General features: G+C 36.5%; 1 protein-coding gene and 1 non-coding gene across 2 annotated transcripts in view; one reads left to right on the top strand and one right to left on the bottom strand.

Moving 5' to 3' along the window:
- The window catches only part of LOC150097640 (serine/threonine-protein phosphatase 4 regulatory subunit 4-like), a 296,902-nt gene that overhangs the window by 39,778 nt on the left and 229,559 nt on the right, over positions 1–27,565 (top strand). The window lies entirely within an intron of this gene.
- Positions 26,419–26,489, bottom strand: TRNAG-GCC (transfer RNA glycine (anticodon GCC)). The gene has a single exon. It is a non-coding gene; the product is annotated as a tRNA-Gly (tRNA).

Raw genomic sequence — 27,565 nt, 5'->3', positions numbered from 1 at the left:
ATTCAGCGTCGCAAGCATAGGAAACACAAGCAACTGCCAAAGTCACCAAATATCTACAGCTTTTAAAACAGTAGAGCATTCATTAATATTTTTATGTTTGAAGAAATAGTCGTATGAAGAAGATAATATAGCAGTATAACCTTGGGTGAAGTGTTATAATTTATCCTTGAATGATTTCTCGATTTTTTTTTTTTAATGCATTATTGTTTTATTTAAGATTTCAGTATTTTCTTAGCGAAAGATATAGTTTCATTTTATTTTTGCTGTATAAGAAATGAGCACAATTATATACCGAATAATAACATCGATTTTAGAATTTACACTATTGCTAGACGACGAGCATTTAGAAAAAAAGAAAAAAAAAAGCCGTTGTGTAATGTACTGACGAGCGCTTAGCCTTAATTGTGATACATCCTATCGAATAGGTTTTACATCATTACCTACATTTCTTGAATTAACGTTGGAATTTGCAGCTCAAGATTTGTTTTATGAACTTGATGTCAGTTACAAATGTGTGAACTGTTCCAATTTAAATCCGGTCAAGAACAACAAGAAGTAATGCAACCTATTCACTACGATTGTTAATGATGAGCTTGTCTTCCGGGAGATAAGCAATGCTGTTATAGATTTAGAGGATATTTTTAACAATTCAATAATATATATATATATATATTTATTATTATTATTATTAAATTGTTAAAAAAATATATATGTTAAAAAAATGTTAAAAATAATTGAATATATATATATTCAATAATATATATATCGGCTTTTTTTCTTCTAAATATTGCATTTTATTAGGGGAAAAATCATCGAGTCCTTCCTTTGACTTCATAAATCTTTTTAAAATATAATTTATATTAATATAATCGATTTTATTCAATGTATATCTGAATAGCATATAATTGTTCATTATAGTGTAAATGAGAAAAGTCCATAAAAAAATATCAGTATATATTTACTGTGTATGGATCAAACTTATATCAGGCATTATCTTCTTTGTGTTATCAAATAATAATATTAATAATTAGCAGTGCTTGAGGTTAAGAAGAAAGCCAATGACAGAGCGGAATGGAGGAAATTGCTGCTGAGCTACCAGTCCCAAGACTGATGCAACTGATGATAGGCCTGTGCTAAGGCTTTAAAGGCAAGGCTGTAGGCCCTTAATTATAAGAGTATAATTTTATCCTATACTGTGTGTTTAACTTGCATATGTTTTCCTGTGCGGTTTGTGTAATGTAAAAACCAGAATTTCGTGGAAGAACTCTTCTTCCCCCCCCTCATCCCCTTTCACCTCTATATGATACCGGCTAACTCACCTTCTGTTGAAAAGCCCTGACACGGGATTCGAACCCAGATTTTTTCCCATCCAAAGGCTTCGTCGAAACCGGCTGAGCGTATGCTCCTCATGCTATCCATTAACCATAATATAAAACTAGATTTGCATTAAACTTATAGTCTAATGAAGACTGTGTGCAATCAAAGGGTGACGGCGTTTTAAAAAATGCTTATTAGATCCACTTTTCATTTTGTTCACTGGGCACGTATTTCTTTTTGTTTATGATAAATAAGCCTCTCGGTTGCTCGAACATGCTTTCATCATAACCAAAGAATTCTATAGCTAAATCCTTATATGACGTTGCATTAAAGTTATCTTCAGTGTTGTAATAGTCGAGGTCAGGTAGGTTAATAGGGTAACCTAATTCTTCTGTCTTTCTCCTTTCGTATAGTCTCCAGGCGTGTGCAGTATATTAATGATGGATACTTGACGCATTGAAGTCGAAGTGTGACCTGTGTACGGTTGTGTATGTATTGTGTAGCCAGGGCTTTTGTTTCTCAAGGCATTAGAAAGTGGGTCTTTTCTGCTGTCTTGGAGAGCCTTTATATTTTCATAAATACCTTTTGATATATAATTAACTGAACTCTGCAAGTGATTCTGTAACACACGCATACGTGCTGTACGATTTGGTGGAAATTGCTGATCTTTACGGCTATGCGACTCGCAAGAAATTGAAAAAAAGAAAATGAAATAAATTTTTAAAAAGTGCGGGGGATAATTAAAATAAAACATAAGAACCTAACTGCTGTATACGTCTTACAAACAGAAAGAAGTGAGTTTTTTTTTGTTTTTTTTTCTGACATGTTTGTCCGTTTTGTTAGACCAGCCTATTTCCTTTTAACTAAGAAGTTATATAGACAAAGTGGGCGGAACTACGCCAGAGGAAGTTGTAGACAGACCTCCATGCCTGGCACGAGTGGAAACTTGGAAGAATTGCAAATGTCGGAGAAAGTATAAAAGACTACATTGAGAGCTTTTATTTTTAATTTAAAATAATTTTCATAGCTAAATAAATAAAATGAAAGTATTGAATTAATTTAGTACATAAATATTAGTATATTTATTAGGTGGCACCCCTAACTCATCGCGGGAGGGCACCCCCACTACACAACCCGTCTCTACTGTCTAAACATCTATCCACAATTCACCAACTACACACAACGCGATCTACCATTACTAATGATTGTGTGATTTTAAAATAAGCGCATGTGTCTATTAGAGTCGATTTGCCTGTATGCGGGATGAAAAATCCGAATTCTCGAGAAAAAAAACCCTGCTACTCCCGTATGAGATCGGCTGAATTATCATCAATTAAAAAAATCCCATATAAAGATTTCTTTTGTTACAACGAGAATCAATCATTTTCGAATCGTAGGGCGGATTATCATTCGTTCTTCCAGTTACGCTATGGAGGCACTCATTGATCGCATGCTGACTTTCTGGAGTATGATTTTCTTTGTGGGGTACATTGTATCCACAAGCAGATATATCTTCTAGTGCAATTCATGAAATAAATGTAACTAGTAACATTACTGGCTTAACGGGTGAAGCAAAAGCTTTTCATATTCCCGGCTATCTTAATAGAGACTGTGAGTAGAAAGAGTTTATGAGCTAATTGCTCGCCCTCAGCAGGCTAGGAGATTAATCCTCAGTGAGGGGTTTGAGGATGGCTTTAGGTCTTTTGTGCTTCGAGTAGTCCATAGCATCATAGTCAGCAGCCAGTTGGATCAGTCTGTTAGGGTGCACAGTTGCCTTTGAAAAGAATTTGGTTGCTATAGTCTGCATGAAGGTGTAGATATAGGGGACCTCCGTGTCCCGGTGCAGTCGGACAGTTCGGACGAACCATGGAGCGCCCAGGATCATTCTGAGACACTTGTTCTGAATGCGTTGTAATTTAATGATATTTGAGTTTGAAGTATGGCTCCAGGCCGGTGAGGCATAGGTGAGTATTGGACGAACCATCAGTTTATATATGAGAAGTTTGATTCTGGTGCTCAGCTTACTGTTTCTGTTTATTAGCGGATAGAGCTGGGCTATGGTTTTTGACGTGTTTACACAGAGAGTCTTGATATGGGAGTTGAAAGTCAGTTTTCTGTCCATTACTACACCAAGATATTTGATCTCTGTTTTCCACTGAATTTTTGTGTTAAACAGGAGAATATCTTCATTAGGAAGCACTGATCTTCTAGAGAATAAGACGGCTACGCTCTTCTGAGGGTTCACCTGGAGTCGCCATTTGGCAAAATATTGTTCTATTTGTAGTAGGTTTTCTTGCAGTTTCTTGATGGCTAAATGAGGCTTTAATGATCTGGCCAATATCGCCGTGTCATCAGCGTAAAGAGCTTTAATTGAAGATAATGGGTTGTGTGGGATATCATGCAAGTATAAGGAGAATAAGATCGGTGCTAATAAGGATCCTTGTGGAACTCCAGCCAAGATGTGTTTCTGTGCAGACACTACTCCACTTAATCTCACTTGCATGCGCCTATCGCAGAGGTATGTCTTGATGAGTTGAATGATTCCGATTGGAACACCGGATGATATAAGCTTGTATAGCAAACCATAATGCCAAACCTTGTCAAATGCACTGGCTAAGTCTAGGAAAACAGCCCCAGTGCATTGACGCCAGTTAAAACCTGTAATGATATGTTCCACCAATCTGTGTATTTGTTGAGTGGTACTATGCAACTGTCTGAAGCCAAACTGCTCCTCAGGCAGGATGTTTAACTGGAGTACTGAATCTTGAAGCCTAGTAAGAATTACCTTCTCAGCAATTTTTCCGAGATTAGAGATGAGACTGATTGGTCTGTAATTTTGTGGCAGAGTGGGATCCTTTCCAGATTTATGAATTGGTATTATGTACGCCAGTTTCCAGTAGGAAGGGAAATACTTGTAGTGAAGTATGGAGTTGATTATGTTTGCTAAATGAACAATAGCTTTGCGAGGTAGAAGTTTTATAACTTTGTTGGAGATACCGTCGGGTCCAGGAGCCTTTTTATTTTTGAATTTCTGAACAATAGCATATATTTCAGCAGGCGAGGTGGGTGTGATTTGAGTGGATTGTGTGGGAGCAGAATTGAGCGAATATCTGACATTACGGTGTATCTTGTAAATATGACTAATGTCAAGGTGGTCGTAGGCAGGTTTGCACTGTTTTTCAAGATGATTCGCTATTGCCTCGGCTTTTTCAGCATCAGTGTGGATGAGGCCTAAATCTGTTTGTAGAGGGGGAAGAGGTTTGTTTTTGTTCTTGATCTTACGGATAAGATTCCATACAGAGTGGTTATCAGTGGAGATGGAGGTCAGTTTTTCTTCCCAGAGTTGAGATCTATGAGTTGCGAGTGCATCTCTCACTGCAGAATTTAACCTATTTAAGATCCGCTTGTCTTGTGGTGCCCTAGTGTTGTGGTATCTTTTCCTAGCCCTGTTTTTTTCCCTAATCAGATTCATAATATCTTCGGGCAGATGGTTGGGTTTGTGGGTAGTTACAGGGGTAGTAACTGCTGCACAGGCTGCTGTGATCTGTTCTGTTAGATTTTTGACAGCTATCTCAATTTCCTCTTTTGATTTAATGATGGGAACAGGACCAATATATTTTGGAAGCATCTTGGAGAGCCTTTCCCAGGGAATAAATGAGTGAGGGGGTGGAGATAATTTTTCAAGATTTCCTAATTTTAATCGTATTGGGTTATGATCTGATGATAAATCATTGATTGTCATTAAATTGTATTGGAGTCTAATGTGCTGCAGTATGGCAATGTCCAATACATCAGCCCTACCATAAGTGTTGTGATGGGTGGGATCAGCAGGGCCTATTACGTGAAGGTTGTTGAAATCAGCATAGTTCTGTAGTATCTGTCCATTTTTGTTAGTGGAGTGGCTATTCCAGGTAGGATGTTTGGCATTTAGATCCCCTGCCACAATGGTAGGCTCTCCAGTATCAAATATGGCATTCAAGTCAGAAGATAGTAATGATTTTTGTGGTGGATGGTATGCTGCAAAAATTTTTAATTTGCCTACTGAGCTCGTGAGAATTTCAATGCCAGTGACCTCAAGAGTGGAGGTAGGAGGAAGGTTTATGGAGTGATGTGAGATAAAGTTCTTGATGAAAATTGCTGTGCCTCCACCTCTGTGGGTTGATCTGTCAGTTCTATATGATTGATATCCGTAGATTTTGGGATTGTCTGCTGGTCTTAGATGTGTTTCGTTTAGTAATAGAACATCTGGCCGATGCCTATGGACAAAATTTTTAAGTTCTAGGATCTTATTTCTTAAGCCGTTGGCATTCCAGGCTATTATCTCTAAGGATTCTGGTTTTAATTTTTTACTGTTCATTAGTGAGCGCTGAAATGATGACTTGGGTGTCTTTGAGGAATCTGTTAGTAGAACTTTGTGAAGGATTAGATCTGCTGAAATCTAATAGCATATTTGCCAGGGACGCGGTGATGATAGCTGTCAAATTTGGGCGTGAAGCTGGCTGTTCTAGGGATGTCTGTTTAGGGCGGGTTACATCCGCATATGACCTGGACTGCCTTTTTAGAGTTGTTTTTTGAGGGAACTCAGTTTTCGGCAGATGGGCTTCTGAATCTTTATTCTGAACTTTAGGAGACTGTGAAGTAGCTGCAGATGTAGGTGAGCTAATGGAAGGAGAGAATGTTCCCTCTTCTGACCTCCTATTACGTGGATTATGTAAACATCCTTTGTAGTTGGATGTGTGAGGGCCGCCGCAATTGGCACATTTAGCCGGGGTAGATTTTGGTTTAGAGCAGGTGTTCGTTGGGTGACCAACCCCACACTTCAGACACTTGAACTCTGCCCTGCACATTTTCTGGGCATGCCCAAATTTTTGACATCTGTGGCATTGCCCAGTAGAAGCTCTCTTCCTTAACGGTTCTACCGAGATTTTCAATCCACAGATGGTTGTCAAGTCATATATATGTTTGTGGGCTTGACTGATTTCGATCAGCACCAGTGGCATTGGAGTCTTGTCCCTCCTGGTCATTCTGCTGACCTTGATTGGTGGTAAATCATTCGAGTGCAGATCCGCAATGATTTCATCTATGGAGACATCCTCAGGTACGCCTCTAATTACAATCTTAAGATTTTTTTCGGAGCCGAGCGAATAAGTATGGTACTGGACCCCTCTAGAATTCAGTTCTGCTGTCAACCTACGGTAGTCTGAGACAGTGTTGGGGTGGATTTTGACACCATCTGTGATATTCTTTGCATTGTTGTACGAAATCTTTAGGTTGTACATCATGTTCTTTATTGTCATCCATTTTTTCTTCTCACGCAGAATAATCGGGGGGATCTTTTCCCTTGCGGAGGTAGGAGAGTCTGCAGCAGAGCCATCTTCTACTACAACATCCATTATTGGTGATTCAGAGGTCGCGGTTTTTCGCTTTTTGCTTGCGCGAACCTCCTGAAAATTAGCATCAGCATGGTCAGTGCGGGAATGATCATCAGCCCCCGCTGATTCCTCAGCAGCGCCGCCCTGAAGCAGTTCAAGAAGCTGAGCATCGTCAGCATCAACCTCTTGGATTTCATGAACTACTACCTTGCCAGGCCATTTTGTGTGGAGCAGATTTCCAATGTGCTTGAAAATGGCCAGGAGCTGTTTAAAGGTGAGGTCCTCGTACGGTACATCTGTGATTGGATCCGCAAGTTGTTCTGCGGAGCAGTACATGCTGTCCATTTCCACCGCACTATGGTAATAGACAGTTTCTATAACACAATGGCGATGCTGATGGCAGTAAGCCTAGCGTATCGCCGTTGTTTTAGAAAGAAAAGGTTAACTTACCTACTAGATAAAGCACTGAGGAAAATATGTGACTAATTATGGTAGCAAGCAATTAACTACTAACCCTAATGATTAAGCATAACTATAAATCGCTAAAAACATATCAAACCCGATTATAATTCACTATCAATAATACACGACACTGAACACTACAACACGAGCCGCCATCTTTTTCTTCATCTGAAATAAATGTTATCTTAGTCGATCATTATATACGCAGACTGCTTTTTCCATGTCGCATGTTATAAAAGTAATTAACAGTATCTTTCAGTATAAACCAGTATATGCTTGCATGTTTATCTTTGTATTATCTTTTGAATCTCTTTGAGTTTATATTGGATCCTTGACTATAGCCATTTATATTTCAATACGCATTCCAGTAAAATTTTCTTTTTCTCCTTTAATTCGTGTTATAAATGCATTAGTATTCTTCGTTATTCAGACAAATACAATTTGTAACCACATGCACGCCCTCTTGTGAGATTTTTGTAATGCGAATGTCACAACAACAAATCTCTTAGATATTCAAACAGATATGGTTATCATTGTTATTCTGGCCATTAGTTCTGCGTCTTTGCTTCAGTCCCGTTCGCGTGACTTATTAAATGAGAAAAGTCGAAAGAGCCTATTAACATAAAGTTATCGGCTTTAATTAGGGATATCAAAACTTGAATAGACAGACATGTAAAGTTAATGCAGCTGATGCTCTCCGGTGAGCAATTACTAGCCGGTATTGGGTGATTAGAGGGGGGAAAGATGTGTAAGTGTCGCTGATTGAGCTCCGACAGAAAAGCAAAGTAACGTCGTTAGTGTTAATAACACAAAAGTCTTGGCTTATTAGCTGTCTATCACTTGGTCGCAGTGCATTTCTGCTGAGATCAAGTTCGTTAACTGGCAGAAAAGTGTTTGAAAAGGAATTTGGTATGAATGTGCGGGTGCCTCAGTAATTGGTGTCTATTTAAATTAAGAATGAATTTATTTCGACTAAGTTTTTTTTTTTTTTTAGGGGGGGGGGGTAGAAAGGTCGCCTTCTTCAGCACGCAAGTGCTGAAGAAGGCGAATGATAAAATACGTTGTGTCTGTATTTCAAGCATGAATTACTAGATTTTAAATTTACCCCTTTTTTTTTGTTAGAAATCTTTAAAAAATACGAAAGATATGAAAAACTATGTTTTGTGGACTTGGAGAAGGCATATGACCGGGTTCCTCTGGGATAAGCTTTGGCAAGTAGTACAGGAGTATGGAGTGGATGGCCAACTATTAGCTGCCATCAAGTTCATGTATGAATTCCCAGAGTTTTGTAGCAGGGTAAACAGCGCAAAGTCTGAACCTTTCACAGTCTCCATTGGCCTCCTCCAAGGGTGTGTTCTATCACCCCTACTTTTCATAGCATTTATAGACTGGATTGATGGGCACAGCCGAGGCAGTGAGTGTGTCAGAATTGGAAGATGTAGCATTGGACGTCTGCTTTTTTGCAGATGACCTAGTTCTGCTTAGCTCTACCACAGATGGCCTCCAGCGGACCCTGGATAGGTTTGTAGCTGTTTGTGCAGAAGCTGGAATGAAGATCAGTGTGGCCAAAACTGAACATTTATGGTCTCGAGACAACCATCCCAGTGCACTCTACATGTGAGTGGAATCCCACTGAGGCAGGTGGAGAAATTTAAATATCTTGGGTCCATATTCACGAGTGATGGAAAGTGGGACGTAGAGCTAGATACTCAGATTGGCTCAGCAAGAGCAATATTGCCGGAGCTTGGCCGTTCGGTAGTATTGAAGCGGGAGTTAAGCCAGAAGGCAAAACTGGCTGTCTTCAATACAGTCTATGTCCCCATTCTCACGTATAGTCATGAGAGTTGGATAATGACTGAAAGAATGCGGGCACGAATCCAAGCGGCTGAAATGAGGTCCCTTCGAGGGGTTGCGGGGCTGACAAGACTCGACAGAGTCAGAAGTTCTGCAATTAGGGAACCCTCAATACTCAGCCGTTGCTTCTTCGTGTTGAGAGATCACAGATACGTTGGTACGGGTACCTGGTCAGAATGCCACAAGAAAGGCTCCCTCAGCAGGCCCTCTTTACCAAGCCAGAGGGTGGAAGGCCAAGGACTCGCTGGATAGATTATATCCAAAACCTTGGGTGGACACGTTTGGGAATCCCACCAGAACACCTGAGCTTGGTGGCTGAGGATCGTGACCATTGGAAGTTCCTCTTGCAGCTGCTGCCCCCACAACCCAATTAGGAAAGGTGGGCCTTGAAGATGTATGTATGAAAAACTATTTATTCTTGTTTTGTTTCTCTTTATCATCTATACTTATTTTACTTAGGTTCTCAGAAAGTGGTAAAAACTTGAACTAAATTTCTGTTTAACATAAACTGAAATAAATTTCCGTTTAACATAAAGTAGCGTAGCTAGAGCTTTTGCCGCCAGGAGCTGTTCCTGAGTTTGATGCTCCTCTCAATACACACCAAAAATACTACAAAAAGTCAAAACGACGTATAGGGAAATAAATTAAAACACTATGTTTATTTTAGTTGTAAGTATAGTTGTTAAAAACTAATTATTAAGTAATAAAAATGACTAAGTTTACATAAATAAAAGAATCGTCGAAAAATAAAATTGTCTCACGTGAAAAGTGCCGCGCGGGGAGGACTACTCCCCACCCAGCTACGCCACTGACAGAAACCATTGGTAGGTTCTGTTCGTGTCATGCTATTCTAAGTATTACAAGAAACCTGTGACTGGTAGCACTTCTTCGAATAGGTCACGGATGGTCAAACTTGCAATTTTGAATCGATCGCTTGGTTTGGAGTCAGGTACTATGAAATAAATTTTCGTAAAATATAATTAATCTATTTTTACAATATTAAATCATTTTTAATTTAAAAAAACTTTCACATAACTAAACATCGCCTATAATTTGTTGAGCCATCTGGGAAGGAATCAGACGTATGTCATGTGGACAGTGAAGTAAGTTGTGTTGTCCTTTTCTAGGCAACCTTAAAATTAGAATTCGTCATTGCATGCTGAGATTTTTTCAAATTTTAATTTTCAATTTAAAAACCAACCAAAAAAAAAACTGGAAAGTATATTTATTTTCTAATTTTGCTTAGTTATAAATGATGTACGTGTAAAATCATAAATATAATTGGTGATTTGGTAGAATAATTATTTATTTATTAATGAGAGTTTTTTTTTTTTTTTTTGAGCAGGTTTCAAAATTAATCGATCTTTGATAAGATTTCTTTTCCAGAAGATATCTTGGATTTTTACCATACAATATTCACACAATACTAGTGTCGTGGCGTTCTATTTTCATGCTATGTTCTAAATCCGCCATCTTGGTTCAAGTCACTCTTATCAATATAACAACTAATTGCAAATTGATCACTGATCCAAAAGTAGGGAAATTTATAATTATACTGCGCCACCCTATTTTTTTTAGATTAGTCTATATAAAATAGTAGGATCAATTCTTAATTAAGTTAGCAGTCTTCTCATTTAGGCCGAATTATTTACTATTCTACTTGGGGCACCCGCAAGATTCGAATATTTATGAACGGTGCAATAAAAAGGAATTCAGGCAAACACAATATTCAGATTAACAAAATAAAACATTTAATATATGATATATATAACAAATACAAGAATTCTGCTTTAAAATGAAACAATACAATCAACTTAATACATCTTGCTAAGTCACTCATGCCAATTCAATGTTCTAAACTTTCACATACAATTCACAGTTTTAAAATCACAAGCTTTCTTAACTCAAGTTAATAAAACGAAACTTCTTATTTAATCAGTCTCCACATATCTATCAGTTGTACTTAATGTTTAAATTCACAGCAGGCACTAATCAAGGTAGACATTATTCCAAGCAATCTTATTTCGGACCTGGAACTTCGAAGATACGCTATAGTTAATGTTAGAATAAACAAACATGTATGACTACTCTTACCAGATACAATCTTCAATACATCAATTTATTGCGAGCACACTTATGAATTAACTTATTTGAGCTAGCGGAACACATTAAATAAAATTCTCCAACGCATTAACTGAACTACTGTTAATTGCGCTTCACTACTCTAAAAAAAACACATCAACAAGGCACTGATATCCTTCCTTGTTTACTTTTCTACAACAAGTTAAGTTCATTATATTCTTCTCAGGGCAACACAGAATTAAGACGTAATCCAAGACTAACTGGAACTAATCAGAATTTTGCATTGAATGTCCAGTTCTTTATCCGGTTACGGCATTAATCTTCCTTTTACAACACAGCTGACTTCACTTGCAGCTAAGTATATGATTCACTATGTTTTGGCTCACTTCTAAACACTATTCTCATGAATTTCTGCCCTAGAGAACTTATAATTTTCTTCCACTTCCTTTGCTTGTATCCTACCTTCCTTCCCGCTCCGCAAAAACTTCCTCTTTCCTCTCCAATTAAAAATCTTCTCTTTTTTTTTTTCCTTTCAGTCCGAAGGTCACGAACTCTTCGACTCGTGCTTGTTTATTTCATGCGTCTCCATGACAACGCATGAACGTAAACATTTCGCTAATGTAATACAACGCTCTACTCTTACATAAGTGATTACATAACGTTAAATTTTCACAAATAAGAATATACAGAATATTTGAGCTACTTAATCAGCGCTCTTTCATTACGTATACAATTATTTATAATACACTTTTCGTTACTTTACATATATATTTAGTTATCATAAATTTCTACACATTATTATTTAATAAATTAATAGTAGGTTAAGTTAAGAATAAATATTTAAATAGTAATCCTTAATTAAGGAACAATAAATAATCTTTATACAAATTATGATTTGTATAAAGCAATCATAATAAGCAATGTTAAATGTGAAGAAAAAAAATAAATTACACAACATAGTTTCATTCACAATTTAACACTAGCTAGGATTACAGGGCGCGCCGTATTCTCTACTAGACATAGCCGGCTGCTAACCGATTCTCAAAAAGTTAGGACTAAAGAGCGCTGTCACCTCCATTTGGAGAATAAAAAAAAATGTAGACGATTTTGACATATATTCGAAAAATGTGTAATAATAATAATGTGTGGGGGGGTTATTCTGTATTTTGTGGGTGTGATTCGTTGATTTTTTTACATTTTTTTTTATAATAGCAAACAAATTTATTGTTACTAATGCCAGTTTGTTGGAACTAGATGCCCTTTGTGATTTTGTTAAATTCTAATCGTATTTAAATATGAATACACCCAGTTCATCTTCTTAAACGAAATAATACTTGAATAAACCGTCCGTGGAATTTGATGGATTGCTATAACAAATATTACAGTTCTTTCAACAGTAGGTTATCGTACTTTAGTTTGAAAATCTAAATAGAAATAATGTTGGTGGTAAATAACATATTCGTATTCTCAACACAGTCTGGAAGTGAAGATTGATGGAAAGAAAAAAGATGTGCAATACGGTGAAGCATGCTTGTTACAGGAAAAGAGAGAGAGAGGGACAGTGATGAATTGAGTAGGATGGCAGAGAGGAATAGGAACATGAATCATTGACAGAGATATATGTGGTTGGTTGCCCAGCGGTAACCTTAAGAAGTATTTCTGAATTATTAGGCAAAAAAAGAAGCATTCCAAACTTGTATCGGAAACAGAATAATGCGAATAAAACGGACGTCTAATCATTCAATTTCAAATTCGAGAGCCTCTTCACATCGCCGACTACAACACGTCACTTACGTGTTGTACTTTTTCAAGAGTTCCGTTTCGTTTTTCTCAAAGAATTGGAAAGTATTCATTCAAAGAAATTAAAAAATGAAAGCTGTATAGGAATTAATTTCTGTGTTAGCTGTAGTAGATTAGCCTTTAACAATTCACAGTTTAATAATGCTGAGGTCCTAACCTCGCGATGGCGAGATTTCAAAACAGAGCAGGAAAGATGGTCATTATCTGTCGACTGGATTCGGCAGGTCATAAAAAATATCAAAGCGACGCAGTACTTCCACTCTTCTGCAACCCTTTTGTGTCGGTGCCACTCATCGCCGACCATCTGTTTTGATCCTCCTAAGCTGACAGCCATCTCCGCCTTTCATCTATTCCCCCTCCCTCTCCACTCGTCTGCTTCTTGCTCCGCTAGTACTCTCTCCGAGATAACAAGTATCGGAAATAGCTGTGCGTGTGTCGCGTGGCCGGTGTGTTAAAGCCCACGTGCCAGCGATTGCAACTAAATTAATTGGTCGAGGCCTCTGAGAGTAGCGTCAAGGATCGAATTTACGTCGTGAAGGAAGACCAACGAAATTACTGTTTTTCTTCCTGGTCTGCCGCCATGTGGAAATCGGATTTTCATGACGACAACATCATCCGTCACTTGAACATATCCCCCCCCCCCTCTTTCCCGTAGCCATTAAATTTCAAAACAGTTTTTGATACCTTCTGACTTAAAATTATGTTGGATCCTTTTCAGACCAACCATCGTCTAACTTGTCATTTTAAGCTCGAATCATTGTGCTATAAATAATGCTTTTATTATCTCTCCAGTGTATTCATCAGGAGGCTAACAGTAACTGAATAACGTTATGGGATTATACTAACATTCCTTTTTTGTTGTTGTTGTTAATATCGAATATTTAATAATCACATACGCTTATATAGACGTGTTTTCAAACAAAACCCCTTCTAAAACGTTAGGTGGAAAATGAAAATATAATGCTGCAATGATTTATAGTGGTGGGATTTATATTATAATATTGTATTCCAGTAAAAATAAGTATATATTTTTATGCACCGTTCATACATGGTTGTCCGTCGTTAAGGAAGATAATGGTGAAGTATAGCTCTTAGGTCACTGTCCCTTCCTATTTTAAGATTTCACAATTTTCTCAGCTTCCGACTCTTAGATTCTGTCCTAACCAACCTTCTAGATTCAGGCCACGAATCTCATAAACTCTCCTTAACCTGTAACTTGCACTCAAGCTTGTAAATGTCAATCTCATAAACTCTCCTTAACCCGTAACTTGCACTCAAGCTTCTTATGGACTCCTTTAATAAATACACCATATATTGCATGTACCTTCAGTGTTCTCAGATCTATTTTGAAAAGAAAAGATCTAAGATAAGGGGAAAAATTATCACATAACACTTTAGTGTTCGATTAAAACAACGTAAACTGTAACAGACCATTGGAGGTTTTTGCTTTTGAGATAGAGGAATACTATTCGAACCAAGCGCCATCAATACTTTTTTTCTTTTTTTTAATTCTGTACGGTTCAATAGAATTTCAGTGGTAGTGCTGGCTACAGCATTTTTATTGTTTCCGATTCTTGTTTTGTGAACCCTATCGACACTCTCAACAGTATTCATGCTCCGTTGAATCTCGGCCGTATAATTTGTGCTATCTGTACCCTGTCTCCTGGTTTGTTTCAGTAAAAGTATTGGACTAATAGCAAGTTGTGTTTTCGTTTTGATCAGTAGTTCTTCCAACAATTTAGAATATTTCACAGAAACTACGAAATACTGTATTTGAAATTTTAATAGTACCGAGTTGTTGACTTATTAGGATCGAATATCTATAATTTTCTTTCTTAATTTCAATCTTTTCCCCCAACCCCCAAAGCTTTATTTAAAACTTTATAATTGAAAAAAAATCTTAAGTTGTTACTGTAGATCACAGGTTCTTAAACTTTTTTTTTTATTTTTTTTATCCACGACCCCTTTTAAATAATCCAATCATACTCGACGACGTTTATGAAATGAAATGTTGGAATGTATAATTTCAATAGTTCTATAATATAATAAATGTTTAATGTACTCACATTTATCAATGTTTGCTGCGATCCCCCAGAGGGGAGTAGGGTCGCGACCCACAGTTTAAGAAAATCGCTGCTGTATCTGTTCTTATTACACTGCTTAACTAAAATCTCTCTCTGTGTATGAACATTTTTTAAGCGTTTGTGACCAAAGGGAAGTCACCCACACGGCATTTAAACAGTTTATGTGGTTTACCATATTACATTTCTTTTCTTTCAGATCAAAAATAACGAACTTATATTTTACTTACAACCAATAAATCAACATGTTAAGTAGTTGAAAGTATTTTATTTTTTTTTTAAATTCTGCAAACACACAGAAACTAGCGATATTCACCACTATTAAAATATTCAAATTAGCCTATTACTTGTCCGAACTCTAGTATTGTTACATCTTATATTTCAGGCTACAGTAAGACATTTCTAACGTCGATCTTGGTCTTCCTCTGAGTCTTTTTCCTGACATCCTGGCATAAACAACTTTTGCTAATCTTTCTTCTCCCATTCTGTTTAAGTGGTCATACTACCTTAGATTATTAGCTTTGTGCATACATTCCTGAATGCTGAAAATGTCAAGTTATTTTCTAATGTCTTCATTTTTAATACGATTCTGCTATTAATGCCATCTTTCACTTTTTCACTCCCCTAACTGCATTTAGAACTCTGATATCTGTGGTCTGTAGTCTTTGATAACTATTATTTCTAACCCAAATCTCAGATCGGTAAGTTAAAATTTGAACACTGTCTTGTATGCGGCTTGTTTAATGTTTTCACTAATCTCTCTTTTATTCCATATAAATTTATTCGGTTGACTTCTGACCATACCAGCTTTATTAATTATTTGTCTCTTTCTATGTTTTACTTGTTCTGTGGGTGCTCAGATCTTTCCAACTAGAGGAAATGTATTTTTCCGACTGCATCATTCTATATCAGTAAGTTGACAGGAAAAAGTGCAATCATTTCGAAAATAATGAATATTTCACCCTTTTAATAGCACTGAAAAGAGTGTATCAAAAGACATTTGAAATCCTCTTTGTTACCTCATTGGATCTCCAAATTTAGTTGTTCCATGTGTATAAAATCTCTTCTAGTAACTAATGAGATTTTTCGTCTCTTTGATTCAATAATTCATTCTTTGCAGGGACATATTAAACTCTATTCCTAGAAGCGGATATAGTTATTTTTAATTGAAACACAAAACTAATTGGTCAGTTTCGAATAAAATTTGGACAGCATCTTTACTTCCCTTCAGCCCAGTGATACCAGATGACAGAAATTCCCTTCAAGGCCAGCCGCGGAGATGATTCCGCATCCCAGTGTAGTCGTGTGAATGTTTTTAGGTGATATGAATTTCATCCTGTTACCTTGAGACTGCTACCACCACTACTCTCCTTATTGGTGGCCTGAAGCAGCTTGAAAAAAAAGCTATTCCAGAGCATGGTTTCCAGATTAGCTGTCTCTTAGCCCGCCCACTGTACTAATACTAATGTCCCAGTACACAACTTTGCCACACGTACCTTCTTGTAGCTATATTGTGTTCTCCCTTCTGAGATTAGCAGCCTCACCTTCGCTACGAATTCAACCAAGCAGAATGAGGATCCTTTCTCGCTTTGGTATGGAGGGACCATGGAACACTACACCTGTCTTGACTTTGATGGCGACGTCCTTGTCATCTGTCTCTGCAAAGTAACTTCCGTCACCTCTATGAGAAGATCAGCCACTAGATCTCCAACTAATTCTAAGATAGAGTTGACAATCAACCATTACAGAGACAGTATATTTTTCTCATTTGCAATAAGGCCGTTACTACTCCAGCAGACCTAGGCAAAAATCTGCAAGGAACACAAGCATTACTGTAATTCTTTCTAGAAGTTCACATGTTCCTACAACATCCAGTTCTCAGAATATCTTGATTCAACAGGGACCATCATCTCAGAGACACTGTCTATCCAGAATATCAAAGAACTTTCTGTCATCAAGGGACTGTAACTGGTGTTCACTGCCTTGCAAAACATGCTATTAACAGTACAAATTTCATTAACTGTGAAATTTGTACTAATTGTGCAAATGCGTGATGGGCTGTTGAAGAGGGGATACTTTTTTGCTTTCTGCAGTGTCTCATTAGCTACTAAAGTTATAGGCCTACAACAATGAATTTTGACAGAGTCTGCCTACTTTAACCATAGCAGCAATCAGATCTCATTGTAAATTATCCAACAGAGAAATATGATGCAAATACAGGCATCTATGGTAGAAGACCTATCTGCAGCAGGTAATGCCATCTGTCTCGAGGATATATTCCCAGCTACTATCTCGGCGAAGGACTAAAGAGCAGTGCAACTCAGATTAAATCAACTTTCTCTCTTCAGAATTGTCTTGCTGCATCCCAGGACTTTATGTAATAAGGGTGATTATCGACGTACGTAGATGGGCGTTTGATGGAAGGATAATGAGACTTCCTCGGCTTATGTTGCATCATTCAGTTGACGGAGCTTCATTTTTAATGTAGCTCCATCGACTGAATGATGCAGCAGTTTCCCTTTCAACATCAAGGGATTGTAACTCACTTCCTACCTGGATTTCAATATACAGATTTACTTAAGAGAATCAGTTCTCTTAACATCTCAAGCGCATATAGCGAGAAGAAGTGATGATAACAACTGCAGAGGAGATGTAACAGTATAGAAACTTTGTCTCATGTTGCGCAGTGGCGTTGCTGTTGCACACTTGGAGCACTTGTCAGCACAATGCAGTAGTAAAGGTTATAGAAAATAGGTTAAAGAACAGAGGTCGGATAACAGTAGTAGAACTCCACTATTGGATTAACATCAGATTGAGGAAGTCTTACCTTATATTGAAGAGAGATTAGTTTTTATGATGTACAGGTTGTGGGTACTGGGCAACTACTCACTACCTTCTGTTAGAAAGTTGCTTACTATGCTGAAAACCATGATTTCATACGTCTATTTCAAGAACACAATGTCGTATCAAAATTTACTTCTGCGACTGCGAAGACAGAAAAATAAAATAAAATTATAAATTTTTTGCTGGTGGGTAGGTTCATATTCAAAAAAAAAGAAAAAAAAAGGAGAGAGTGAGAGGACATAACACATCTAGCATAAAGCACGTGACTAGATCTCAGATCATTTGGACTGGGCTAGGGAGAATGGATGTCAATTTAATGTGGCAAAGTGTAAGGTTATGCATTTTTGGATGAAAAGATTAGCAGCAGTATACCACATTGGTGGAACTGTACTCCAGGAGATTGACGAGGCCAGGGATTTGGGAGTATTGGTGGACAGGGAGTTGAAGTTTAGGGGGCACATTGCAAAAGTGGCTAAATCAGTTCATCAAATCACTTGGTTACTGAATAATACTTTTTTGACAAGCCAATTATTGTTCCTCTGTATCGAACCTTGATAAGACCCCATCTTGACTACTTTGCCCAGATCTGGACGCCAGGGTTTCTTCTTAATGGGAAGGAGGTGGAGAGGATCCAAAGACGAGTGACCAAGATGATAGCAGTCTATGGAATGAATCTTATGAGAACAGGTTGAAGATTTGTGGGTTGCAGAAATTGGTTGATAGGCGGAAAAGGGGTGATATGATTGAGACATTGAAATTACTAAAGGGTTTCTATAAGATTAATTCAGAGGATATTTTCCAGAACAGGACTGGTGGTGAGAGGACTAGGGGCCATCCATGGAAACTGGGCAAGACTGTTAGAACTGGTTTTTTTACTTGGAGTGGTGAATGAGTGGAATAAGTTGCCAGAGTCTGTTGTGAGTGCCATGACTGTGAATGAGTTCAAGGCAAAGTATGATAGATACTGTGGATGTTGAATAGTTGTTCTTGACATGATGTTTATGGCCTTCCTTGATGAGTCTAAGGACTCCTTGGAGTTGCCCGTAATAATAATAATAATAATTTCAGCGTGTGTCAGCCATCTAAATGCTGACATGCGAAACATTGAAAAAAGTAAAACGTGTGACTTGGATATATATTTGCGCATGCGCACATACCATAGGTCGATTAAAAAGTCTGTGGAAAACACAAGTATATAATGATTTGTATTTTTAAATGAAATAAATAATGATCTTGACGAAAGATTATTTTTCGCAAACTATGAAAAAAAGCATGTATACTTTCTTATGACTCGAGCAACTTTTAAATAACTTTTAAGAAGCATTTACTAAAGTGGTGTCATATTTAGTTAAATCCCACGCAGAAGCTTTCAGAAATCCAGTTTTCAAATAATTTCTCATATTAACTTTTTGATAAAATTACAGCTATCACACTCATGTTTTCTTTCCCATACTAACTGAATGAAGTCGACTGGCAGTTTATGATGAACCGGAAGCAGGTGTAGATAAACGAGGAGGAGCTACGGTAGAGCAGGGAAATGAGAAAAGGCCGGAAACCTGAAAAAGTTTGCGCATCGCTGGTCTAAGTTGACAATTAGCAGTTGTCTCTTACTATATATGTGTGCACTGTTACACATGTATATGTTATTGCGTACTAGATAAGTAAGTCGGGTTTCAATTTCGCTATATAAATAACTCGTTTCCGATTTAAAAAAAAAAAAAAAGGAGTTCCGATCTGTTGGTATTTATAGATGTAATTCCCGTGATAAATTTTAGGCTAAAAATAATTGATTGTCCAAGAAAAACTGACATTTGACTGCTGACCGGATCATCCAAAATGAATTTTAAATGCTCGTGTGTGATCTTCAAGTTAATATTTGAAGAAGATTTATTATCACTATTATTATATAATCGACATAATATTATACTGATAATACTGTGCATCTTTACTGAAATATCATGTACGAAATGGCATTTATTTCATCTCTCTCTCTCTCTCTCTCTCTCTCTCTCTCTCTCTCTCTCTCTCTCTCTCTCTCTCTCTCTCTCTCTCTCTCTCTCTCTCTCTCAGTAAAACGCAGATTTGCTGTGATTTCGAGTTCCTTGAGCGCTATAGATGAACTCGTTTAGATTTTGATAGGACTGTCTGCCTGCCTGAAGGTTTTTTGGTTCTAGTAAGCTTTAGGGGGGAACCCCACTGCATTGAGAGATTTTGTGGGTAGTTACGTCATCGGTTCCCGGATTACCTCCGTGGTACAGTTTCCAGAGTGTCGGGACATATGCTCTTTCTCCCTCCCCTGTTGGAACTACAGTCTTTCCAACTGAGGGGGAAAATGACGCGAAGGTGGTATAAGGGCTTTTCAATCGAAAATGAGTTAACAGGGTTCATACAGAGGGTCCAGCTGGAGAACACGCAAATCAGCAGACATATTAGGCTTGCCTCGTCTCAGTTGCTTCAGCTGCTGAGCAACCAATTTAGATACCATTGGGCCCACAAAATATGCAAGGAGTCAGACAAATAACAAATAAAAAGTCCTTATTTGGGTTATTTTACAGGTCAAGAATGTATTTAATTTAAATAAGCGTAAAAATTTATCCCATAATTTTAAAAAATGCAGCAAAAATTGTATTTTGTTTTCATACTGTCAAGGTAATCCATCATCTTGTTGAAAATAATTTTTTAGCCTCTTGATATCCTATAAATTTATGTACTATAAATTACCTTCCTTTCATAGGCTGAATTGACATAAAAAAAAAATAAGAATCAAAATGGATTAACGAATGACTGTAATATCAATTCATATTTTTATATCAGGAAGCAAATTATGTTAAAAAATTCTTTGCCTATTCTGAGTCTAGAAAGGACTTTGAGCAATGTATCTTTTCTGGGCCGTAGGCATCGCAGAGTATTATAATACTGTCCACATCAAATCGCACGAGGGTGCTGAAAAGTTGTGATAATCACCATGAAGGAATTATTATTATTATTACAATTACAATTTGATGAAACATGCTCGAACATCATCTCGTGGTTATATCAGTTGCTTTAATATCATTTTTGTTCTAGGTGTCTATCAGAACTTTTCAGCATCCCCCCCTCGTATAATTCAAACATAGCTATCTACACAGTTACATCTGCAACACTCCAAACCAGCTCATAAAACGGTTGGAGCTGTATTGAATTACCATCGGAACATTTAAGGCTATAAGGCGAGCGTATTATGTCTGTAAATTGCGAATATTCTTCTGACCGGTCTGTCTGCCTCGCACAATAAAAAAAAAAACCCTATTCTCCCCCCCCCCCCAAAAAAAAAGCAATAATGTAACCGCAGTGCTTCTTACGATGAAATCCAATTACACGGGGGGGGGGGAATGGCGTGTGGGAGTGGAATGAAGAAATAGTCCGATGATATTCGCGAGCGTTTAGAGTTTGACCTGACTGTTCGGTTTGTTGAGTAACATAGGATGCTGCTCAGGTCTAAATTGCCTCCTACAATGATGATGAAGCAAAGGATGAACTGATTTTATTATTAGTTATAATAAGGACAGGACTGAACGGAAAGGCATGAGTGTGAGTTAATAACTTTTTAGAAATGATTGTTACAACCAGGGATCATTCTAGTTAAGGCAATTTTTGTTCGAGTACACGAATAAAAATAGCGTGCTTTATTGTTAATGTTCATAAGTATATAAGATGTTTTAGCAAACATAAGCGGGTCTGTTTGCTTGAAACTTTTCTGCTAGACGCTTTTGATCATCTAATCCAACAGATTCGTGCGATTGTATTGTTACTGACAATTCCCATTGCAAATAAACACTTTTTTTTTTCTTCTTTCTTTTATTATGTAATCGAAAATGCTGAACACGGTATGCCAATATGCATTCATGCAAACCAGGCTTAAGTAAATATTTGATGTGAAAGAGAGGTTACGAACTCCAATGACTAAGCTCTCGTTCTATCGAAGATCTGCTTTTAAGTTTATTTGTTTAGATATGTGTACATCCTTCTCGCCTCCGCATGCATGCCTGATATTTACGGTGAACTACCAACAGAGCTGTTATGTTTGCACGAAGTAACCAGTTTTAGGAGAAATTATAATGTTATCCATTTCAATTTAAATCCCGCTTTGTTATTTTATTTTATTAAGGTTTAATTTTATTGGTTTGTATACATTCAGAACTGTCTCCGTAATAAAACAGATTAGTTGAGAATGAGTAACCAAGTTTGTCTTTAAAGGCGCTGTTTTGATGTATAAATCAATTAGTTTATTCCAAGAATAAACTAGGACCGATGGGCCTGCAACTCTCCTTCTAGAATTGTTCATTTAGGTTTATTTCATTTAAGGATTCCATTTGATTCTACTTAAATGACCAATAATTTCTCATCTTAAACTGTGCAACTACCATCTCAATTATTGGATTGCTGAAGTGGCATGAAAAGTCCGTGTTTGACTGGGTTTGTAGCCACTGGTAGTGAGCAAGCTTAGCATGGGAAATAATAATTATAATTTCTCTCTTGTTCGTCCATTTTCTGTAAGTTGATCAAAAACTCAATCGTAACATTGTTAATATGTATGCTTCACTCCCTATATACAATCCTTAGTGTACAAAACTACAAGTGTGTGTGCGCGCGCGTCGCATTCAGATTAAGAAACTAATTACTGGTTAATAATTACTTAGGTATTAGAGCCCAAGACATTTTGTGCTACTTAAGACTAAGTAGCACAAAATTTACATCTTCTCTGAAGATAAATTGCCTAAAATTGTTATTGATTTACAAACCCACCACTCCATGAAAGTTGCTAATAAACGAGTATGGAAATTGGGAGACTAAGCCTACAGAGAACTTAGCTTAGAGTGCCTTAGTAGACGTCGTAATGTAAATATATCTCCAGTTCATTAACTGATCATACTCACCAGTGAGAAGAGGAGATAAAAGTTGGGTAGAAAAGCATTTCGAGAAATAGATAGGATCCCCAGCATGCTTTTCGTATATTGGTGGAATTTGGTATGTGACCAGTCTAACGAAAATGATACGGTCTAATGTTAATTAAATTGTTTTGGTCAGGTAAATAAACCAACCATTAAACAAAACTTGAAATTAATTTATCATTCCACCAGACAACAATCGATAATAGTGTTCTATTAAACAGTGTATGATTGGGGGGGGGGTCTCATACATAGGTAGTACTGGCTTTCTTCATTCCGCCCTAATTTCATCAAAATTCGTCTACCAAAGCCGTCTGTTCGCTTCGATAACAATATGCAGTTTTTTGGTTGGAAAAGCTAAGCTCGAATGCAAAGAATACTTTGAACTTTTGAACTCAAGCAGAAGTATCCTATCTGATGGATGTCAATCTTTTTTTTTTTATATTTTTTAAACTAAGTTTTCTGTTACAGAAACATAAGCCAACAAGTGGTCCCATGAGTTGATAGGCCTAATACACTCACCTCACGACCTTATTTCTTTGGCATTAATTTTAAGCTGTTTCAGCCCAAGCAACTAATACCATTTGTGGAAGGATTACCTAAGCCATTGTTAAGAAATGCACTTCAAAACGCATAAGGAATATCCTTTGTCACCTTTAAATAAAAATATTAGTCATCATGTTAATCTAACCTATTTTCATGACATTTGCTATTCGGATTGTCTGATGCAACGAAACACAACAATGTCACTTGCATGTGCGTGTTAAATTCAGTATATTTAATACAATGCTATCAGGAGCGGAAAACGCATCGAAACTAGTGTCTATGGTGGATTAAAAACGTAAATCATTCACTAAAAAAGGTCCTCCTGTTTTAAGCAGGACCATTTTTTTCAGTCTATATATATATACGTTCCTTAGATAGAATATCCAAAAATATTATTTTTACGTTTATTAAATATTTATTATACTAATCTAAATCTCAAAAAGTACGCATTATTTAGAGGTAAACTTAGATATTTAGCTCCTTTTATAATTTGAGGCATAGGTAAATTGTCTGTGTTCACCATGCGTGCCTAAAAGTTAATTTGACATTGATAATATCTACTCTGCCAAAATTTGAAATCATAAGCCCTATATCGCAAACTGGATTAGGTTGCGTTCAGCGAATTTTCTAAGTATTTTGTAATATTAGAATGTTTCTATTTTTTTTTTTTTTTTTTTTTATGTTCATTGTTTCTGATATCTGGAAACTTCCAAAATTTTATAACGAAGATATAGCACCGCTTCTAGATGTCAGAAGTTTTACACTGAGGGCTCCGTGGACCCCTTTCTCCATTATATTAGATTTATATTTTATAGCAAAAATCAGACCGCACTCTATTTCAAGCATTAATCGTATGAAAAATTTCTCTAGGAAGACTTTGTGTGTGTGTGTGTGTGTGTGTGTGTGTGTGTGTGTGTGTGTGTGTGTGTGTGTGTGTGTGTGTGTGTGTGTGTGTGTGTTAGATAATTTATTTGCAAATGAAAGAGAGATTTATTTAACTATTACAACTAAACAGGCTGGTGATATTTCGTAGTTAGGATCATGAATTAAATTTTTTTATCCATTTATTTTTGATTTCACTATGATTAAACTAGTCAGGGAGAAATGTAACCGTTTCGAGTATTTTCCAGAGACTAATTTAGTTTCGTTACACAACTAAAAATCATCACATTACGAAAATAGTAACACTGTGCATTTTCTTTTAGCTATTTATTTGATTCTTTAATGCACGTTCTGCATTAAAGAACCAAATATATTTATCATCACAGTAAAAGATACATGGAGAAATAAAAAGCAGGAGATATGAAATAATATATGTATAAATAAACAATTGAAAAATATAAAGGAAAAAAAAAAGTAACTTGCGTCGGCTGTGAATCGAACGCTGGCAGGAGAGCATTCTACGCTGCACCACCGATGCTACAGCGCTATTTACATATACCATGTTTATACATACACATGTAGTTACTTTACATATCATAAATATTCTTAACTTGTCACTGCACATAACAAGTGAATCTGACACTGCTTTTTGGTAAATCTTATTTTATTCTGTTAAAATAACATATAATTATTTATTTATTATAGATACAAGGATACAAAAAATCAGCAATCATGAATTATGTCGAGTGTCACTGTTGAGAATATGAAAATAATTGTATTTTCTCAATTATCGTTACATGAAAAATTATCGTTATACGAAACAAATGCACTGCGATCTAACGCAGTGTCTGAATTATCACGTTCGATCAGTTACAGCTAAACTCGCCGATATTCCTTTGCACTTGTCACTGCACATAACAAGTGAATCCGACACTTCTCGTTGAGCAGTGTCGGTACAGATAAATTATATGCTTGTGCGCAAAAAATATAAAAATTTTATTAATGTAAATTTACTTATTAATAAATTGGTTACTTATTAGGGAAAAATGAATTATTTTTCTTATTTTGTTTAGGCAGCACCCCCCACTTAATTTTCACCGGCCGCCACTGATTTCTAATAACTTTTCCCAGCTTAGCATCATCTGCAAAAAGCTGAATATCAGCTTGCAGACCACTCGCAATATCATTAATAAATTGACAGCAGTGGCCCTAGAATAGAACTCTGTGGGACTCCACTGGTAACTCTCCTTTTGAGAGACGTGGCACCTCTATACACAACCGTTTGTATCTATTAGAAAGCTAGTTTGCCATCCAATCAACTAACTGATTTTCCAATTCCATTTGCCGTAACTTATACACCAGCGTGTTATGTCGTAGCCTGTCGAATGCCTTTGCAAAATTCAGAAGTATCACTGTATATGAATCACCGCTATCCAGAACGGTAGTCGCCTTATTATAAAATGTAAGTAAATTTGAAAAACAAGACCTCCCTTTAATAAACCCTTTATACAAGATCTTTTCCTTATCCACCTAATCCTCTATTCTGCTCCTGACCAAATCTCCAAGACCTTAATCGAAATGCAAACTCCTCTGTAATTTCAAACATCTATTTTTCTTCCACCTATATGCAATGGAACAATCTTGCCCACTTTCCACTCATTAGGGATTGTTGAAGACACTAGACTCTCATTAAACAACCGAGTCAACCGAAGTGTCATTAAACAATCATAGACTTCTACTTCATTCACCTTCAAGGAACTAGGTTAAAGTATTGATTCCTCAACTTTCTGTTTCCTTAGAACAGTATCATACCATCAGTGTGAAAAACCTTAGCAGAATGGTCACTCCACAATAACTTCTTTGGTCATCTCGATCCAGCAGAGTTATCCTCCCATAATCATTCTTTCTCTTGCTAGCTGCATAACAGAAAAACTCCCTGAGATTTTTCTTAACATATGTTTCGCTAGTCTCTTCTCATAATCTAATTTCACCTTTCTTGTTATACTTGTTACTCTTCTTACCAGAATTTTATATCCTGCTTAATTATCTATTCACCATTTAACATCAATTTTGTTAACCCGTTTTGATTTAGGCACATAATGTTATTGCCGTCATCAGATATTACTTAATTATAGAACTTCAAGCTGTTTTCGGATTTTTCCATAATCACCAGCCCCACATGTAAAAAAGACATGGAGTAGTAAAAGAGGAAATATTAATATATATAAATTGAAAAAAAAAAAAAAAGGTTGCATCGGCCGGGAATCGAACCCGGGCCGCCCGCGTGGCAGGCGAGCATTCTACCACTGAACCACCGATGCTACATTTATATGTTCGTTTGTATTCCTTATTAATGCTAGTCAAAAATGAATGTACACGATATCTAATATGTAAATCAAGTTAAGTTTTGTTTATTCTGATTATAAATACTTATGGAATGACATTTTTAAATTGCTTATTTACATATTATTATTATTACATAACAGGGAGTCCAAAGACTCATTATCTTATTCCGATAAGAAATGTAGAACCTTCCACTATAAATATATAAATAAAAAAAAAGGGCTGAACTTAGTAGAAGATGGTATTATATTTTTTATTAAAGTTTCTATTATTAATTGAAAGATATTCTTAACTAATTGAAATTGGATAAAACGAGTTTCTTAAAATCACTTATTATAGTTGCGCCATCTAGTATTCGTTTATAGAACTAATATCCAGTTGTAGAATGAAAAGTGCAGCGTTATGCAATTTTCTTACCGGAACAGTTTATGAATTTTATACAATTTTTAAAATTAAATATCAGTTCTAAAGAAGATGAATTAAAACCAAACAATAAACGTAACAGTACTTAATAAATGCTGTAAATGTAATGAACATTTATATGGAATTAGGTAAAAAAAAAAAAGATCATGGAAGGGGATCAATCGTTCGATGCTGTTGGCACACTCTCCCTCGATGAGTCTTTGGACTCTCTGGAGGTGTCACATAATAATAATAATTGATACAATTTCTCAAGTCGCTGAATTATTGCCTATCGATAAAATATTCTAAATTGAATAGCAGATTCGGAAAAGGGGGGGTGTAAATGGGAGAAAATCATTACAAAAAAATACTGAGAATGTTAATTAACAAAAACGAAACCATATATATTTTCGGAATTGTAATATAAATTAAAAATTGAAGTTAATTATATTAATAAAACAAATGAAGGCATTCTGTTCGTGTGTGTGTGCGCGCGCGCTCGTCAACCATTTTCTGTAGCACTGTGTAGATCAGGCCTGTACAACAAACGGCCCGAGGGCAACATGCCGCTCGCAGTGCCATTTATTTTGGTCCGACTGCCTGATTGAAATTCTTTAATCATACGGGGGGATATGAAATTAGACGATTTTTT

Source organism: Typopeltis vanoorti, chromosome 17, assembly GCF_054136105.1.
Source record: "Typopeltis vanoorti isolate ZY-2024b chromosome 17, IOZ_Tvanoo_1.0, whole genome shotgun sequence".
In the NCBI taxonomy this organism is placed as follows: domain Eukaryota; kingdom Metazoa; phylum Arthropoda; class Arachnida; order Uropygi; family Thelyphonidae; genus Typopeltis; species Typopeltis vanoorti.
The sequence above is the reverse complement of the archived record's forward strand: the minus strand, read 5'-3'. Positions and strand labels throughout refer to the sequence as shown.